This window comes from Microtus pennsylvanicus, chromosome 1 (genome assembly GCF_037038515.1).
Source record: "Microtus pennsylvanicus isolate mMicPen1 chromosome 1, mMicPen1.hap1, whole genome shotgun sequence".
In the NCBI taxonomy this organism is placed as follows: Eukaryota; Metazoa; Chordata; class Mammalia; order Rodentia; family Cricetidae; genus Microtus; species Microtus pennsylvanicus.
This window is the reverse complement of record NC_134579.1, coordinates 155,148,081-155,156,051: the sequence shown is the minus strand read 5'-3', so window position 1 is coordinate 155,156,051 and position 7,971 is coordinate 155,148,081.

Below are 7,971 nucleotides of genomic sequence, written 5' to 3'. Positions count from 1 at the left end.
AAACGATCAAACAGGTAATGGAAACAGTTCAAGAATTGAAAACTGAAATGAAGGCAAGGAAGAAAATACAAACTGAGGACCAGCTGGATATGGAAAATCCAGGTCAACGAGCAGAGTCTACAGAAACAAGCATAATCAATAGAATACAAGAGCTAGAAGAAAGAATCTCAGATGCTGAGGACACCATAGAGAAAATAAACGAACAGATCAAAGAAAACAGCAAAGCCAACAAATTCTCAACACAAAACATTCAGGAAATATGGGACACCATAAAAAAACCAAACCTAAGAATAATAGGAATAGAAGGAGAAGAGTCACAGCTCAAAGGCCCAGAAAATATTTTCAACAAAATTATGGAAGAAAACTTTCCCAACCTAAAGAAAGATATTCATTTAAATATTCAAGAAGCATACAGAACACCAAACAGACTGAATCAAAGAAAAACATCTCCTCGCCATATAATAATCAAAACACAAAATATACAGGTTAAAGAAAAAATATTAAGAGCTGCAAAGGAAAAAGGGCAAGTAACTTATAAAGGTAAACCAATCAGACTTACACCTGACTTCTCTATGGAAACTATGAAAGCCAGAAGGTCCTGGATAGAGGTACTGCAGAAGCTAAGAGACCATGGATGCAAACCCAAACTACTATACCCAGCCAAGCTATCGTTCATTATCAATGGAGAAAACAAGACATTCCAGCATAAGAACAAATTTAAACAATACGTAGCCACAAATCCAGCCCTACAGAAAGTAATAGAAGGAAAATCGCAACCCAAGGAATCCAACATTGCCAACACTGCCTACAATAACCCAGGAATCTAGTGACCCTTCACCAGCACATCTCAAAGAAGGGAGACACACAATCTCTACTACCAAAAGCAATAAGAATAACCGGAGTAAACAACCACTGGTCATTAATATCACTTAATATTAATGGGCTCAATTCACCTATAAAAAGGCACAGGCTAAAAGATTGGATACAAAAATAGGATCCAACATTCTGCTGTTTGCAAGAAACACATCTCAACCACAAAGACAGGCACCTACTCAGAGTAAAGGGTTGGGAAAAGGTGTTTCAAGCAAATGGTCCTAAGAAAAAAGCAGGTGTGGCCATACTAATTTCTAACAAAACTGACTTCAAACTAAAATCAATCAGAAGAGACCGAGATGGTCACTTTATACTCATAACAGGAACAATTCATCAGGATGACGTCTCAATCCTGAATATCTACGCCCCCAATATAAAAGCACCTACTTAAGTAAAACAAATATTACTAGAACTCAAGACAGACATCAAACCACACACAATAGTAGTAGGAGACCTCAACACACCTCTCTCTCCAAGGGACAGGACAATCAAGCAGAAACCTAATAGAGAATTGTAGTAATATGGGGCGACGGCGGGGCTGCGTCCCCAACACACCAGCCGCCTGCCCACCTAGCTTTACCCGAAATAATTACACGGACACTGTATTCTTTTAATCACTGCTTGGCTCATTTCTACCTGGCCTCTTCTAGGCTAACTCTCGCACCTGGACTAGCCCATTTCTTATCATCTGTATAGCACCGGTCTTACCAGGAAGATTCTAGGTCGGAGCTTCATCGTGTGTGTCTGCCCGGGAGGAGGGCATGGCGTCTCTCCTGAGGCGTCTGCTCCTGAGAGGAGAGCTGTCGGGTCTGAGCTCACTTCCTCTTCCTCCCAGCGTTCTGTTCTATTTACTCCTCCCACCTATCTCCTAACCAATGAGATGGGCCAAGGCAGTTCCTTTATTAGCCAATGACCTTCCTCCATCAGAGAATTAAGAGAATTATTGGAGGTAATGAAGCAAATGGACTTAACAGACATCTATAGAACATTCCACCCAAAAAGGAAAGAATATACCTTCTTCTCTGCAGCTCGTGGAACCTTCTCAAAAATTGACCACATACTCGGAAACAAAGGAAACCTCCACGGATACAAGTAAATATCAGTGTCCACCTGTGTATTATCAGATCACCACGGATTAAAGTTAGAAGGCAACAACCACGCTACCCCCTAAAAACCGACAAACTCATGGAAACTGAACAGTCAACTACTGAACCACACCTGGGTCAAGGAAGAAATCAAGAAAGAAATTAAAGTCTTCCTTGAATTTAATGAAAATAAAGGGACAACATACTCAAACCTATGGGACACAATGAAAGCAGTGCTAAGAGGAAAGTTCATAGCACTAAGTGCCCACTTAAAGAAAATGGAGAATGCATACATTGGGGACTTAACAACACACCTGAAAGCTCTAGAAAAAAAAGAAGCAGACTCACCTAGGTGGAGTAGAAGACTGGAAATAATCAAACTGAGGGCGGAAATCAACAAAATAGAAACACAGAAAACAGTCCAAAGAATCAATGAAACAAAAAGCTGGTTCTTGGAGAAAATCAACAAGATCGACAAACCCCTATCCAAACTAATTAAACGACAGAGAGAGAACACGCAAATAAATAAGATCAGAAATGAAAAGGGGGAAATAACCACAGACACAGAGGAAATTCAGAGAATCATTAGATCTTACTACAAAAGCCTGTATGCCACAAAACTGGAAAATACAAAAGAAATGGACCTTTTTTTAAAATAAGTACCATATACCAAAGCTAAACGAAGACCAGGTGAATGATCTAAATAGACCGGTTGCTCGCGAAGAATTAGAAATGGTTATCAAAAATCTCCCTTCGAAAAAAAGCCCATGACCAGATGGTTTCAATGCAGAATTCCACCAGAACTTCCAAGAAGAACTAATACCTATACTCCTTAATGTATTTCACAATATAGAAACAGAAGAGTCATTGCCAAATTCCTTTTATGAAGCTACAGTTACCCTGATACCAAAACCACACAAAGACCCAACCAAGAAGAAGAATTACAGACCTATCTCACTCATGAACATCGATGCAAAAATTCTCAATAAAATACTGGCAAACCGAATCCAAGAACACATAAGAAAAATTATCCATTATGATCAAGTAGGCTTCATCCCAGAGATGCAGGGCTGGTTCAACAAACGCAAATCTATGCATCTAATCCACCATATAAATAAACTGAAAGAAAAAACCATATGATCATTTCATTAGATGCTGAAAAAGCATTCGACAAAATTCAACACCCCTTTATGATAAAGGTCTTGGAGAGAATAGGGATACAAGGGTCATACCTAAATATAATAAAAGCTATTTACAGCAAGCCAACAGCTAACATTAATTGAATGGAGAAAAACTCAAAGCCATCCCACTAAAATCAGGAACACGACAAGGCTGTCCACTCTCTCCATACCTCTTCAACATAGTGCTTGAAGTTCTAGAAATAGCAATAAGACAACATAAGGAGATCAAGGGGATTCGTATTGGAAAGGAAGAAGTTAAGCTTTCATTATTTGCAGATGATATGATAGTATACATAAGCGACCCCATAATCTCTACCAAAGAACTCCTACAGCTGATAAACACCTTTAGTAATGTGGCAGGATACAAGATCAACTCCAAAATATCAGTTGCCTTCCTATACACTAAGGATAAGGAAGCAGAGAGGGAAATCAGAGAAGCATCACCTTTCACGATAGCCACAAATAGCATGAAATATCTTGGGGTAACTCTGACCAAGGAAGTGAAAGATCTATTTGACAAGAACTATAAGTCTTTGAAGAAAGAAATTGAAGAAGACACCAGAAAATGGAAGTATCACCCTTGCTCTTGGATTGGGAGGATCAACATATTAAAAATGGCAATTCTACCAAAAGCAATCTATAGATTCAATGCAATCCCCATCAAAATCACATCAAAATTCTTCACAGATCTGGAGAAGACAATAATCAACTTTATTTGGAAAAACAAAAATACCCCAGGATAGCCAAAACAATCTTATACAATAAAGGATTGTCTGGAGGCATTACCATCCCTGACTTCAAACGCTATTACAGAGCTACAGTATTGAAAACAGCTTGGTATTGGCATAAAAACAGAGAAGTCGACCAATGGAATCAAATAGAAGACCCTGACTTTAACCCACAAACCTATGAACACCTCATTTTCGATAAAGGAGCTAAAAGTATACAATGGAAAAAAGAGAGCATCTTCAACAAATGGTGCTGGCACAACTGGATGTCAACCTGTAGAAGAATGAAAATAGATCCATATCTATCACCATGCACAAAACTCAAGTCCAAATGGATTAAAGACCTCAATATCAGTCAGAACACACTGAAACTGATAGAAGAGAAAATGGGAAGTACTCTACAGCACATTGGCACAGGAGACCACTTCCTACGTATAACCCCATCAGCACAGACACTAAGGGCATCATTGAATAAATGGGACCTTCTGAGGCTGAGAAGCTTCTGTAAAGCAAAGGACACTGCCGCTAAGACACAAAGGCAACCCACTAACTGGGAGAAGATCTTCACCAACCCCGCAACTGACAAAGGTCTGATCTCCAAAATATATAAAGAACTCAAGAAACTAGACTGCAAAAGGCTAATCAACCCAATTATAAAATGGGGCACTGAGCTGAACAGAGAATTCTCAACAGAAGAACTTCAAATGGCCAAAAGACACTTAAGGTCATGCTCAACTTCCTTAGCGATCAGGGAAATGCAAATCAAAACAACTTTAAGATACCATCTTACACCTGTCAGAATGGCTAAAATAAAAAACACCAATGATAGCCTTTGCTGGAGAGGTTGTGAAGAAAGGGGTACACTCACCCATTGCTGGTGGGAATGCAAACTTGTGCAACCACTTTGGAAAGCAGTGTTTCGGTTTCTCAGGAAATTCGGGATCAACCTACCCCTGGATCCAGCAATACCACTTTTGGGAATATACCCAAGAGATGCCCTATCATACAACAAAAGTATATGCTCAACTATGTTCATGGCAGCATTGTTTGTAATAGCCAGAACCTGGAAACAACCTAGATGCCCTTCAATGGAAGAATGGATGAAGAAAGTATGGAATATATACATATTAGAGTATTACTCATCAGTAAAAAACAAGGACTTCCTGAATTTTGCATACAAATGGATGGAAATAGAAAACACTATCCTGAGTGAGGTAAGCCAGACCCAAAAAGAGGAATATGGGATGTACTCGCTCATATTTGGTTTCTAGCCATAAATAAAGGACATTGAGCTTATAATTTATGTTCCTAGAGAAGCTAAATAAGAAGGTGAATCCAAAGCCAAACACATAGGCATCCTCATGAATATTAACCTTCATCAGGCGATGAAAGGAGACAGAGACAGACTCACATGGGAGCACCGGACAGAAATCTCAAGGTCCAAATCAGGAGCAGAATGAGACGGAGCACGAGCAAGGAACTCAGGACCAAGAGGGGTGCACCCACACACTGAGACAATGGGGATGTTCTATCGGGAACTCACCAAGGCCAGCTGGCCTAGGTCTGAAAAAGCATGGGATAAACCCGGACTAGCTGAACATAGCAGACAATGAGGAATACTGAGATCTCAAGAACAATCGCAGTGGGTTTTTTGATCCTACTGCACTTACTGGCTTTGTGGGAGCCTAGGCAGTTTGGATGGTCACCTTATGAGACCTGGATAGAGGTGGGCAGTCCTTGGGCTTCCCACAGGTCAGGGAACCGTGATTGCTCTTCGAGCAGATGAGGGAGGGGGACTTGATCGGGGGAGGGGGAGGGAAATGGGAAGCAGTTGCGGGGAGGAGGCAGAAATCCTTAATAAATAAATAAATTAAAAAAAAAGAAAGAGAATTACAGGCCAATCTCACTCATGAATATCGATGCAAAAATCCTAAACAAAATACTGGCAAACCGTATCCAAGAACACATTAGAAAAATTGTCCATTATGATCAAGTAGGCTTCATCCCAGAGATGCAAGTCTGGTTCAACATATGAAAATCTATCAATGTAATCCATCATATAAATAAAATGAAAGAAAAAAAACAGGCGCCCTCTTATACAGAAAGGGTATGGAAGCAGAGAGGGAAATCAGAGAAGATTCACCTTTCACAATAGCCACAAACAGCATAAAATATCTTGGGGTAACTCTAACCAAGGAAGTGAAAGATCTATTTGACAAGAATTTTAAGGCATTGAAGAAAGAAATCGAAGAGGATACCAGAAAATGGAAGTATCACCCTTGCTCTTGGATTGGGAGGATCAACATATTAAAAATGGCAATTCTACCAAAGGCAATTTATAAATTCAATGCAATCCCAATCAAAATCACATCAAAATTCTTCACAGATCTTGAGAGGACAATAATCAACTTTATATGGAAAAACAAAAAGCCCAGGATAGCCAAAACAATCTTATACAATAAAGGAACATCTGGAGGCATTACCAGATGTTCAAACTCTATTACAGAGCTACAGTAATGAAAACAGTGTGGTATTGGCATAAAAACAGAGAAGTTGACCAATGGAATAGTATAGAAGACCCGGATTTTAACCCACAAACCTATGAACACCTCATTTTTGATAAAGGAGCTAAAAGTATACAATGGAAGAAAGAAAGCCTCTTCAACAAATGGTGCTGGCACAACTGGATGTCAACCTGTAGAAGAATGAAAATAGATCCATATCTATCACCATGCACAAAACTCAAGTCCAAATGGATCAAAGACCTCAATATAAATCTGAACACGCTGAACCTGATAGAAGAGAAGGTGGGAAGTACCCTACAACATATGGGCACAGGCGATCGCTTCCTAGGTATAACCTCAGAAGCACAGACATTAAGGGCAACATTGAATAAATGGGACCTACTGAAACTGAGAAGCTTCTGTAAAGCAAAGGACACTGTCACTAAGACAAAAAGGCAACCCACTGACTGGGAGAGGATCTAGACCAACCCTGCAACAGACAAAGGTCTGATCTCCAAAATATATAGAGAACTCAAGAAACTAGACTTTAAAGTGCTAATTAACTCAATTAAAAAATGGGGCACTAATCTGAAAAGAGAATTCTAAACAGAAGAAGTTCAAATGGCCAAAAGACACTTAAGGTCATGCTCAACCTCATTAGCGATCAGGGAATTGCAAATCAAAACAACTTTGAGATATCATCTTACACCTGTCAGAATGGCTAAAATCAAAAACACCAATGATAGCCTTTGCTGGAGAGGTTGAAGAGGAAGGGGTACCCTCATCCATTGCTGGTGGGAATGCAAACTTGTGCAACCACTTTGGAAAGCAGTGTTTCGGTTTCTCAGGAAATTCGGGATCAACCTACCCCTGGATCCAGCAATACCACTTTTGGGAATATACCCAAGAGATGCCCGATCATATAACAAGGACATTTGTTCAACTATGGTCATAGCAGCATTATTTGTAATAGCCAGAACCTTGAAAAAACCTAGATGTCCTTCAATGGAAGAAAGTGTGGAATATATACACATTAGAGTACTACTCAGCGGTAAAAAACAATGACTTCTCGAATTTTGCATGCAAATGGATGGAAATAGAAAACACTATCCTGAGTGAGGTATCCCAGACCCAAAAAGATGAACATGGGATGTACTCACTCATAATTGGTTTCTAGCCATAAATAAAGGTCATTGAGTCGATAATTTGATATCCTAAAGAAACTAGATAAGAAGGTGAACCCACAGAAATCCATGTAGCTATCCTCCTGGTTATGAAAAGTAGACATGATTGTCAGGCAAAAAATTGGGATCTTGTGGTGGGGTGGGATGGGGGTAAGGGGAGATGGGGAGAGAAAAGGGAGAAGGGGAGGATGGGGGAACTTGGGGAAACGGGATGATTGGGATAAAGGTAGGTTGGATAGGGGAAGAGGGAAGCACATATCTTTATTAAGGGAGCCATCTTAGGGTTGGCAAGAGACTTGGACCTAGAGTGGCTCCCAGGTGCCCAGGGCGATATCCCAAGTTAGTTCCTTCAGCAGCTGAGGATAGGGAACCTGAAATGACCCTATCCTATAGCCATACTGATGAATATCTTGCAT